This window comes from Lygodium microphyllum, chromosome 5 (genome assembly GCF_053477565.2).
Source record: "Lygodium microphyllum isolate KBCC chromosome 5, Lygodium_microphyllum_v1.1.10, whole genome shotgun sequence".
NCBI classification, from domain to species: Eukaryota; Viridiplantae; Streptophyta; class Polypodiopsida; order Schizaeales; family Lygodiaceae; genus Lygodium; species Lygodium microphyllum.
The window spans coordinates 129757839-129770656 of record NC_141139.1 but is presented as its reverse complement, the minus strand read 5'-3'; positions in this window follow the sequence as shown (position 1 = coordinate 129770656).

Below are 12818 nucleotides of genomic sequence, written 5' to 3'. Positions count from 1 at the left end.
TCACAAGACCAATAGCATAGCTCTAGTCTGGCCTTGTAATGGTCATGTAGATCAAACTACCCACTATCCTCTTGAACATAGTAGGGTCTTCTATCTCATCTCCAACATCATCACTCAACTTTGCATTCTGCTCCAACGGGACTGAAAGTAGTTTGCATGTTGTCATACCATACTTGGACAACATATCCAAGCCATACTATCTTTGGGACAGCCATATACCATCATCACATATGATCACCTCAATGCCAAGGAAGTACCTTAGCTCACCTAAATCCTTCATCTCAGACTTCTTCTTCAAAAAGTCCTTGACTTCAGCAATCCCACTATCACTATCACCTGTAATAATTAAGTCATCCACATAGATAACTATGATGACCAAACCTGCATCTCTCTTTCTCACATAAAGTGAGTGATCAGCATCAGAAACATAAAAGCCAATATTGACAAGATACTCTCTGATCTTGTCAGACCATGCTCTAGGTGCTTGCTTGAGCCCATAGAGCACCTTCTTCAACTTGCACACATACGTGGGAAGCTCTAAATCTTCATAGCCTGCTGGCTGATCCATATACACTTCTTCCTGCAAATCACCATGCAAGAAGGCATTCTTCACATCCATTTGCTGCAACCTCCAACCTTTGGTTGCTACCAAAGCAATCACACATCTCACAATTTCCATCCTAGGAACTGGACTGAAGGTTTCATCATAATCTATGTCATATGTTTGGGCATAGCCTTTTGCAACTAGCCTAGCTTTGTACCTACTAATAGAACCATCTACATTGTGCTTAATCTTATAAACCCACTTACATCCAATAGCTTTCTTTCCCTTCATCAATGATACTAGATCCCAAGTCTTATTGGTCTCTAATGCGGCCATCTCCTCATCCATTGCTCCATCCCAATGAGTATGACCAATAGCATCCTCAAAACAAGTGGACTCAACATTCTCAACTAGTTTCACCATATAAGCATAATGGTGAGCTGCATAACCTTCAAAACCAAATCTTTTAAGAGGATATTTGACCCTGCTAGATCTGCATACCACCGAATCACTCAATGGAGCCTTTACATTACTATGAGCTCTCTGTACACCTAGTGTCCTGATAGAAGGAATGCCAATCTCATCATCCAAGCTCTCTGAGCCACTGGAGTCTCCATCAAGAACTGCATCAATGCCATATAACACTTTATTCTCTCCTTTGTCTTTGCCTGTAGTGCTACTAGATGCACCTGAAGATGTAGAGCTACTCCTTAGTCTCCCAGAACATGGACTACCAGATGATGTCTCTGGTCCACTAAGAGTCCATGTTTCTTTCTTTTCAGCCTGCACATGACTGTCATGATCATCATCATCATCCAATGCATCACCACTAGATGCATACCAACTACTCATTTCATCAAAGATGACATCCCTACTCACTCTAAACTTGCATGTAACAAGGTTATAACAACGATACCCTTTTTGCTCTAAAGAGTATCCAATAAAGACTCACTTTTTAGCCTTTGGATCCAGTTTCTTCCACAACTCATCTGGCACATGAACGTATGCAACACAGCCAAATACCTTCAAGTGCGATACATCAGGCTTCTTGCCAGTAAAGCATTCTTCGGGAGTCATACCATGAACTGCAGCTGTGGGAGTTCTGTTCATAATATAAATAGTAGTATGAATAGCCTCAGACCAAAAATGCTTAGGCATATTCTTTTCAGCCATCAAGGCATGTGCAACTTCTGCAATGTGCCTATTTTTCCTTTCTGCAACCCCATTTTGCTATGGAATATACCTGCATGTGAATTGTCTCTTTATCCCATGAGACCTCAAAAAATCAATGAATTGATTCGAGAGGTACTCTCCCCCTCCATCTGACCTCAAGCACTTTACTTTTAAGCATGTTTCTCTTTCAACTACAGCCTTGAAATTTCTAAAGTACTCAAACGCTTCACTCTTTTCTTTCATAAAATATACCCACAGCTTTCTAGAACAATCATCAATGAATGTGACAAAGTATGAACTGCCTCCAAGAGATACATTTTATGTAGGCCCCCAAATGTCTGTATGCACAACATCAAGGATATTTCTGCTTACATCTCTGTCATGTGAAAAGGGTTGTCTTGCCTGCTTACCAAACTGACATGCTTTGTATACCTTATGAAATTCTACAACTCTAAATGTAGGCAAACCTGTAACCAACCCTTTGGACTACATTAATTTTAGCCTTTGTACATTTGCATGTCCAATGCGTTTGTGCCAAATTTCAATATCTGCAACAACACCTTTTCCTTTAGCATACATAGTAGCATTCATAGTACTAATTCCAGCATCCAAAGTAAACATACGTCCAACTCTACTTCCCTTTGCTACCAACTTGCACTTGTCATTGAAGTCTTCTACAAAGCAGTCCTTTGCATTAAATCTGACTTGCAGCCCTTGCTCTACCATTTGACCGACTGACACCAAGTTCTTTGTAATAGATGGCACATGTAATACATCTGAAAGACTCTTTGTCTTACCATCATGCAAAGACAAGGAAACTTTTTCAATGTGTGAAATTGGGTGGCATGAATCATCACTCGTCTGCACATAACTTGCATTTTGCAAATCCTACATCTCTCCAAACCATTTTGCATGGCTGGTCATATGATTGGATGCACCTGAATCAACATACCAAACATCATCATGTGTTCCCTTTCCTGTAACAGCATTTAGCATATGATGTATAACAAACAGACGTTCATTTTTGTCTTCATTCTGTTGTGAAGAGGATGCATAGTTTCCTTGCTGGAACTTACCACTACGAATATAATCTTTCTTAGCATAACATTGGGCTGCAATATGACCTGTTTTGCCACAGTAGTGACACACAATACCAGAGTTGTTAGAACCTATGTTCTGCCATCCACCTCTTCCTCTAAAGCTCCCCCTGCCTTTAAAGTTACCATGACCTCTTGAAACCTGCATATCGCCAAATTGCTGATTCAATCTGTTTTGCTGGTTGTCACTACCAGGTCCTGTACCACAGCCTCTTAAAGAGAACCTGCCACGTCCCCTTCCTGAATTGGAGTAGAAAGCTTGGACCTGTTCACCACTTTTTTTAGATGTCTCACTCTGTGATCATAAGGGAGACCAACTCATCAAAATCTTGAAATGGCTTTCTGACATATATGGAAGTTACAAAAGACTTCCAAGCCTTTTCATTGCTAAGTCCACCCAAGGTAGATGATACTAAATCATCATCATTGGGCATTGCATCAATCGCTGCCAAGGCATCTGTAATGCTCCTTACCTTCAGTGCATACTCATTGATAGACATCTTCCCTTTCTTCAATGTATTCAACTCTTGCTTGAAGTGAATATTTTGTGCCTTTGTATTTATGGAAAACATACTTTCAAGTATGGTCCAAGCCGCATATGAATTCTCTACATTTCTAATATGTCCCATCATATTATTGTCAATTACTGCAGATAGCCAATACATGAACTTTTTGTGTTTTGCATTCCATTCATTCCATGCCTTTGTCTCTTCTGCAATTGGAGGATCACTCACCTCCAGCTCCTTTTCTTCACTTGAAACAAACTCGTAGAGGCATTTTCCAATAAGGAAGTTCGTGACACGAAACTTCCATGAAGGGTAGTTGTTCCTATCAAGCTTCTCAATGATGGGGTTTCCACAGTTCTCTGCCATTATCACAAAACTAATACCAAATAGCAACAAGCAAATCTTTTGCAACCCTCGATCTATAGTGCATAGCAATACACCAGACAGCCTTTTTCATTGTCTGCTCAACAATACATGCAATCTGCAACTAGTTTACAGATAAACCTTGTGTTTATTCATTGATAAACACATTTGAACTTACAGATCTAAAATCTGTAACCTGTGCACCTGTATACGGCAGACACAACTGAAATTGCAGGGTAACTTGAACTGTTGTCCGCAACCTTGTGGCTCTAAAATGGGGCCTGAAACAGCCTTAGATGCCCAAAATAACTGCAAAATAGCCTAAAGGGCTGGTTTACAGAATAGATTGCGCTCTTCGCGCACACCAAATCTCACTGCGATCTGAGATTTTTGCTCTGCCCTTCTTCCGGTGCCTCCACACGCACTATCCAAGAGAAAGAGTGGAAGAATGGGAGAGCTTCTTACCCGTGGCTTTCTTGCTCGAACCTTGCTTCTTCTCCTTCACTTCAGCCTTCGAAATCAGCCTCTCTCAGTGGCGTGGCTCTAATACCATGTCAAAAATCACGTGGTGGAGGGACTTACTCAAGATGCTGCACCGAATACACACAGAATGCACAAGGAGAAGCTCACTCAAGAGACAAGAAGAGAGATGGAGGCCAAAACGTTTTCTTGCTGATTTCTTCTTCTTCTTCCACACTCTTTACAATATACACAAGGTATAGATAAGATACAACATAAAGGAAAGTAACCAACTAAGTCAAACAATGCATAACCGACTACACTAGTCGATTGGCGCTATAACTATGCTAGCTGTAAATAGGTGTAACAATCTGAATATAATAAGTAATGAGTTAGTGGCTATGTGAGAGTCATTATGACCACCGATATGCTAAGTGTAGACGTGTGGACCCATCTAACCAGGTGGTCCATCATTAATGTCCGCATGTGTTGAGCTTGTCATCTCAACAATCCCATGTATGGGTTTTCTATATTGAATCATACTTAGATTACATTGCCCTTTCTCAAGAGTGACTATCACCTCTGTGGCTGCATAGCCTCCTCATAAGAGAGAGCTTTACTAGTATCTATCACCATGACATAATGCATAAAGGGCTCAAAATGATCAATAAGACTTGAGGCTCTAGTGGAGCATCTCAACTATGGGGCCTATATAGAATGTCCTCTTTGTCTAAAACATAATAATCCTATAGAAGTGGCAGATCTTGCATCACTATATCATTAGTTACAATAGACTGTCTAATTAGGGCTAGTTATATTGTAATAGAAGGCTCCTCCCTAAAAGATTACCTTGCATATCTCAACTACTTGCTCGTATCTCAAATGCATTTTTTTTCTCATGAAATATGCCATCATGGCTATAATACTTGGTTCTTCTCAATCTTGAAGGCTTCTATATTACCATTTGGGAGAAATATTGGCTTCAATATTGAATATATTTCAAAGATTTTAGCACATTGAGCCTCTTGAAGTTCATAATGGAGTTATATTTTGGGACTTTTATTCAAAGAGCTTGAATCTTTGACATTCGAGTATTCAAGCAAGCTTGGAGAATTGATTCTTCAAGGATTTAATATTCTTTAAGAATGTATGTGGTGAATTCTATGGATTATTGGAGCTTTATGATGGATTATGGAAATTTCTTCAACCAATGAAGCTTGATTCCAAGTGAGTCATTCATCTTCTTCAAGCTTGATCAAGGTATATTACTTACTTATTCTCTGAAATCTCTCCACATCTATTTTTTAAAAGCTTGTCCACTTGATGATGAAAGATTCTTGATCAATTTATTTTTTGAAATTGATCAATAGATTAGAGATTAGTGTTCCTTCTTATTGGTGAGAGCCTTTTAATTGAAATTCAACATTCATTTTAATCCTATTTCATCATGAATGTCACTTACATTGTCTTGATGCATAATCCTAATTTGATTGTATGATTCTCTTTGCCCATGAAAGATATTATAAAGGGTAATTAATTGCAATCAATGAGTCACTGAATCACATTGGTAATACCCTTAGCCAACCTCTTTTTTTAAATTCCAATTTTTGTCAATCAGATTTTACATATCATTGAAGGTCAAAAGAAATTTTCAATTATGCATCTCATCTCTGTTTGCTTAATTAGAATGCTTTTGACATATTGATATTCCCACCAAGGAAAAAGGTAGATGCCAAGGGAGATAGTGGGATAATAGTGAGGTGACTCTCCCCCACTATTAAAGATCTCTCAAGATGTAACCAACTGACCTGGGGAAGAAGGTTGTGAATAAGTCAATTGTGGACAGGTTATACTATTTTCCCACTGATATATAGCAATCAATCAGAGTATAAGTAGCTAATGATGAAGAGAAAATAAGCACTCAAAGGTACCCCCATAGGCTCCCATACAAATAGCTGAAATTTATGAGGTACAAGTGAATCTAATTAGTTTGGAAATGGGATCCATAGATATTGTGCTTGGGTGTGATTTCTTGATGACTTTAGGGAAAATTAATTTGGATTTTTGGTAGTTCTACATGAATTTTTCCATTGATAGGTGCCTTATCCATCCAAAGAGAATCCCTAGTAAATATTATTTGCATATTATCACTATTAAACAACTCAAGAAGCAGTACAAATGACAATCTCAAATTTTTGTTTTACACTTAAATAAATAAGTAGAAGATCAGTCCCAAAATTCACCTGAGCATCCAAATTTGAAAGCTATTCTTGAGGAGTATAGGGTTTTGTTTGAAGTGGCTACTTCATTACCTCCTAAGAGAGCAATGGATCACCCCATAAATTTGGAGCCTCATTCAAAGCCAGTCAACAAGTCACCCTATAGATTGTTTAAATATAAGCATGAAGAGGTAGCCAAGCAAATCAAAGAGATTTTATAGATGGGATTCATTGAGCCTAGTTCTTCACCTTATGCAACTCTGGTCTTATTAGTGAAGAAGAAGTATGGACCCTTCAAGATGTATATTGACTACAATAATCTAAACAAGATCACAATGAGGGATATGCATCTAATTCCTAGAGTTTATGATTTTCTTCATGAGCTTAAGGGGGCTAGTGTCTTTAGCAAGATGGACTTGAGGTCCATATATAATTAGATTTTTATGTGAGAGGGTGATGCTAAAACTGCCTTTATGTAACGTGTCCACCTGTTTCCTTGCAGGACACGTCTTAGTAGCCCATCAGAAAGAGGGTCTAGAAAGCACCGCCCGACACTCCCATGGAAAGTTACGGGGTTTGTGATCTAGGTCTTTCTGAGTCTGATATGTAGCAGAAGTATTCCGACCATTCCCACGACCTGAATCAGTGTTTTCCTAGTGGTCAAACTCTTAGAACGGCTAGCGTCGAACCCCAAGCAAACTACTTTATGCAGAAACATCAGGGTCGAAGCGGATTCATGTTGCACTTGGTTCAAGGAGAAGGGGAAACAAGAGGGATGCAAAGCTCAACCTCTCTGTCCACAAGGCATAATCCCATTCCGTTCCCCTAAAACAGCATAAATCAAGATTCTAGTAACCTCAACTCTAGGTCAGCGTTGCCTGTTGTTCCTTTCCTTTGAGAAAAGTTTCTTGCCATCCATTTCGCTTGAGAAAAGTTCTCGGCCAACTGGGACCACCCATCTGTAGGGCAGACCCATGGCCACATCCATCGCACTTTCCTCAGGGTTGCTTTAATTGTCTGATTACCTATCACATTTAGTTGGACACGCATCAAGCAGCTTCCTTAATTAGCCAATTATACACCGGTTCCTTCACTTAATCTTAGCACTTGACATAGAAAAACAGTGCCAAACAAGTTCCTTTTCAACAGGTTATCTTATTTATCTTTGGAATACATCCATATAATCTAGCCCGAAGGTAATCCTTAATCCGCCCGAAGGTCATCCATAATCCGCCTAAAGGTAATCCATAATCTGGCTGAAGGTAATCCATAATCCGCCCGTAGGCTAATCCATAATCTGCCCGAAGGTAATCCATAATTCGTCCAAAGGCTATCCAGCAATCCACATGGATTACTAATCCAAGATTTTCCCGTAGACTAGTATGCAGGCCTTGAGATCCAATCCCGAGTCACATTGGCATCTTATGCAGGGCTCGAAAGGCAAGGGATTTACGGCCAGAGCCCCCCCTGGCACCCAAACCTCCTCTTGCTCAAAGTAGTGCCCAACAAAGAGATCTCTCGCGGTGGGTTCGGTCCACATTCCCGGCGCAGCTAACAACCCCCTTGGTTAGGGTCAAGCAGACAGTTGAGGGTAATTGATGTTGCCTCTCCCTTCAAGCCTTCAACCTGAAGTATTAATTATCTTTTCATCTTTAGTTTCTTGAGCAAACAATGCAAACAATGCTCCTAAACCGTTACAAACACAATCAATCCAGTGGTTATTTAATTGGTCAACTGCTAAGGAGTGAATCCTTATCTCCGAATGCATCCAGCATTTGATTCGGGATCAATTGCGACTTGGTAAGATCCCCAAGGGTTTGTTTGTTTACCCTTTTATCCTTTGGTTAGGGTCATACCCTATCAACCCAAATTAACCAACACCTTAGGTTCCTTAAGTTGAGACAGTGAATCTTGGCGACCACGTCACTCCAACCTGTTTGATCCTTTGCTTATTAGGCAAAACATAACTTTCCGCATTGGCAAGTCAGCCCAAGAAAGGTGATGTAATAGGATGTCTACTCATCCTCTTGCAAGTTAGACTTGCGCTAGAACCTGCCAACCTCATTCCAAGGAGTGGCAAATCTCTCTTGTGATTAAACCATAAAGCCGCGCGACGTTGCAACTTGTTGCACAAGTGTTGCACCTAACTCATGGGATCATTTCACCCATTGAATGGCGTTTCCTAGTCAAGGAATTTTGTGTAGACAAGATGCGGGGTTTAGGGTGTCTTCTTACCCAACCCAACCCTAAATGTACTAGGTCCTAGGGTTTCCAACTCAATCTGAGTTTTAGCATTAGGTCGATTGATCCTTAGGGTAGAAACCCTAGATCGTTGTTTGCATGGGCGTCCAATTGACCCAAACATTCCATGAATGTGGATAGGACCTTTGGGTTTGATGGTCTCGACTTGGCATCCAAGTACGATACTAGGCTGCATTTTTGACGTGCCAAGCTCTAGCTAGTACTTGAGGTGTTTATCGTATCGACTAGTTATGCCTATAGGAATCCCTTGAGGGTTAGGTGATTTAGCTAAATTGGACTACTTATCTTGCGACAAGGGCGATCCTTTCCTAGAGATGCTAACCTTGTTCTAAAGGTGTAAACAGATGCTAGATATCACATTTCGTGCAAGTATACGATTTGTTACATCTATGTTCTATAAGGTATGCAATAACCCTTTACTTTTCTTACTAAAGTCACGATGAATGATAACTTGCATGAAACCTACTAGGGTTTACATCAAAGAATCATGCCTACAACCCTTTTGTCTAAGCTTTAGAATTTCATGCTTTGATAAGCCATGCAATCTTTTCTAAATGCAACTCGATGAAATGAAATTTATGCATGACGAATATGTAACATGCGACCCTTAGTTACAACATCGTTAATGAAGTTCATGTGACATGCAACCTTCAATCTGTTCGACAAACATCTGCCGTGCAATGGAAGTTAACAATTTCCTCATGCGAGTCATAACAGAGGAAGTTATTGGCTAAATGCAAGATACTCTTTTCGACAAACATCTTTGCATGCAATGTGCAATGTCCATAGTTTCATTTTCATGCCGTGCAATGGAAGTTAACAATTTCCTCATGCGAGTCATAACAGAGGAAGTTATTGGCTAAATGCAAGATACTATTTTCCTTCATGGCCAATGCACTTAACACTTTCCTCTTTAACCCTAGGCAATATGCCTTTTAGACTTCCACTTTGAAAATGCACGACAAGGCAATTTGCAACTAAGTTCATAGGGCGAGTAAGTGATTTACATTCATAACTTTGGAGATGCAAACGATCCAATTGCATGATATGCACCAATCCTTATCCATCGTTTATAGAGATACTTTCTCAAATGTACCTTTATCACTACTCCATGAATTAATGATAAGTGTAAAATGCATTCTCCTTATGGAATTAAGTGTGCTTAAAGCATTTCTTTATATGGAAATAAATTCGTGGAACCTGGGCTTGTGGATCCCCAGGGATGTCCACGTGTATGTTCGGGGAAGAACCTCCGCAGGTGCACCTTGCGTCTTCTTGGGAGCCATCATTTATGAATTGAACTCCGTGAATTTCTCTCGCTTCTACGCGTTCTCCGAACAGCCTCAAGATCTTCCTTCTTTTTCGTACACAGGAAATTCCTTCACTGAAATGCGGTTTTGAAAGCAACCCGAGAAGGCTTGTGGGAATGGGGCTTATGGGAAGGGAGTGTGGGAATGGGGCTTATGGAACCACCCTTAGAAGCTTCCCAAGAAGCTTCTAAAGAGCTTCTGTTTTAACCAAAAAAACGTGGAGGCCAATGATTGGGGAAGTCGACGACGAAGGGGGGGTTTTTTGATGATAATTGCGGGGATGGGCGACGGCCTGGGGCGACGGCCTGGTGGAGTGGCGTAGCAAGGCGGCATTTTTCTACAGCTCTCCATCACGGCAGGTGCCAGATGGCATGGCGCTGGTGGCAACCTTTCCTTCTCTCCACAACAGCATTTCCCTTACCCTCCATCACTCAAGGCTAGTGGCTAGTGCATGGCATTCCCTTCTCATGCATTCCCTACACCACTCAACCTTAGGCCATTCCTCCCCACACTCCCTCTCCTCCAGCCATGCATCAACTGGGGGAAGGGATAATTAGAAAAAAATTTGCCTAAAATTTATCCAATTGCCCCTTCAAAAAGGGTGTTCTCCTGCGGGTTTTGCGGTCTTAAAACCCCGGCCTCAATTGCACAATGCGGAGGGCTCATTTTTGCGCGTGTGGGGTACGGATTAAGCTGCCAATAATTGCAATGTGGGAGATGAATTTGCACGGCCTTTTGCATGGGTGGGCGGTGACCTAAGCTCTTTAATATTCCGAATGGAAATATTACACTTTAGGACTGAAAATTGGTTATACGATTTCCTAGTGATGCTATTTTGGCTTACTAATGCTCCTGCTACCTTTCAGCATTTGATAAATAATATTTTGTGGCCTTTCCTTCTCTAGTTTATCCTTGTCTTCTTTAACGACATATTGATTTACAGTAAGAGCTTATAGATGGCTATGAATATCTATGACAAAGAGATGTTGGCTATTTTACATGTGATTAAGAAGGGCACCATCATTTGTATAGCAACCAGTTTAGAGTTCAAAATGATCATAGGATCCTAAATATTTTTCTTACTTATTCAAATCTCCCTCGTAAGTAGTGTAGGTGGATACCTACCTTGCAAAATTATGCTTCTGACATCACTCATACAAGGGGCAAAGACAATGTGGTAACTGATTCTCTTTCTAGAATGTGGGCATGTTGGGTTTTAGCTATGACTGAGTTACATGGTGATTCGATTCAGAAGTTAAGGAGGCTTATCTTTTGGATGAGAGGCTCAGCCATGTATTTTGAAAATTACAAAAAGGTCTTACGGAGTAAAACTCACATTATAAGCTTAAAAATGGCCTAATTTGGCTTAATGGCAAGATTGTTACTCTCTCTACTTCTTATTTTAGGCTGAAAATTATTAAGGAGTTGCATTCTTCACCTATATCTAGACATTTTGGAGTATTTGAGACCTATAAAAATATCAACAAAAGCTTCCACTGGAAGGGATAGTGGAGAGATGTTAAGGACTATGTCATAAAGTGTATGCCTCGTTGACAAAACAAGGATAGCATTCATAGGCTAGGTGGTTGTTGTAGCCATTTCCTTTTCTTGAAGGAAAATGGATGCATATTATCATGTATTTTATTATTGGCTTAACTACTATCAAAAAGGGTTGGAATATCCTTTAAGTAGTAGTGGACGATAGACTCACTATTCCATTTTATTCCCACAAAGACCTAGTTCATTGCTTCACAAGTCGCTAGTTAGTTCATGAAGTAGAGCTTTAGATTACATGGATTACCCCATAGGTGATTATACATGATACGGATACCAAGTTCATGAGTAACTTCTAGCAAGTGGTATTTAACTCCATGGATACTAAATTGACTTCTTCTACAGTCTATCATTTGTACAGTGATGGTCATACAAAAATAGTAAATAAGTAGTTGGAGACTTATCTTTGTCATTTCTATCATGATGTGTAGCACACTTGAAAATCATGGTTGCATTTGGCTAAGTTTACCTATAACAACTCCACTTATGCTAGCATTGGAGTTTCACACTTTGAGATTATGTATGACTATAAGGTGCCCCTATCCACAATTATTTTCATTGAGAAGATTAACCCCCATGGAAAGAAAGAATTTGAAAGAATGCTAACCTTATTCAACAATGTAAGATGAATCTTAGAAAAGCTCAAGATCAAATGAAGTTGTATATTGATGAGAAATTGGAGTGCTACTAGGGAGAGTTAGTTTTGTTGAAAGTACTCAAGTCTCACTATTCTACTTTAAAGGATGGATCTAGCAACAAGCATACGCACATATAGTCGCAACGCGTAGGGTTGAAGGTCACCACAAGGGTTTGGCAAGAAAACTGGACAAGATATATAGAGATGTGTCTTGAAGAGATAAGTAGATTACAATGAATGCTTAAAGGTTCAAGAGGTACTTCTCACAATCAATCACAGGGGTTTGAGAGAGAAGAATGTATGAGGGTTCAAGAGCTTAGACTCTAGAGATGGTAGAGATAAGAGAAGGGTTGAAGGTTTCAAGCTAAGTTCTTGAAGATGTTAATAGAGCTTCCAACTGCATGTTCCTAGCAAAGATCACAAGAGTATTATCTCATAAGTTCTAACTCAAATCAAGCTTGTTTTCTTGAGTGTAAGAGCAATCACAAATGATAAAATCAAGTACAATATGTTGTCATGTATCATAAACAACTCTGCAACCCATCATTCATACATGATGCCATAGCATGAATCAACTATGCATGATTACATTTAATGTAGACAATTAGGGACAAAAGCTTATGAGTCAAGTAAAAGGCTTGTAGGGCAAATAGACTTGCTTCAAGAGAGCTTCAAATTGAGTTCCTGATACGGA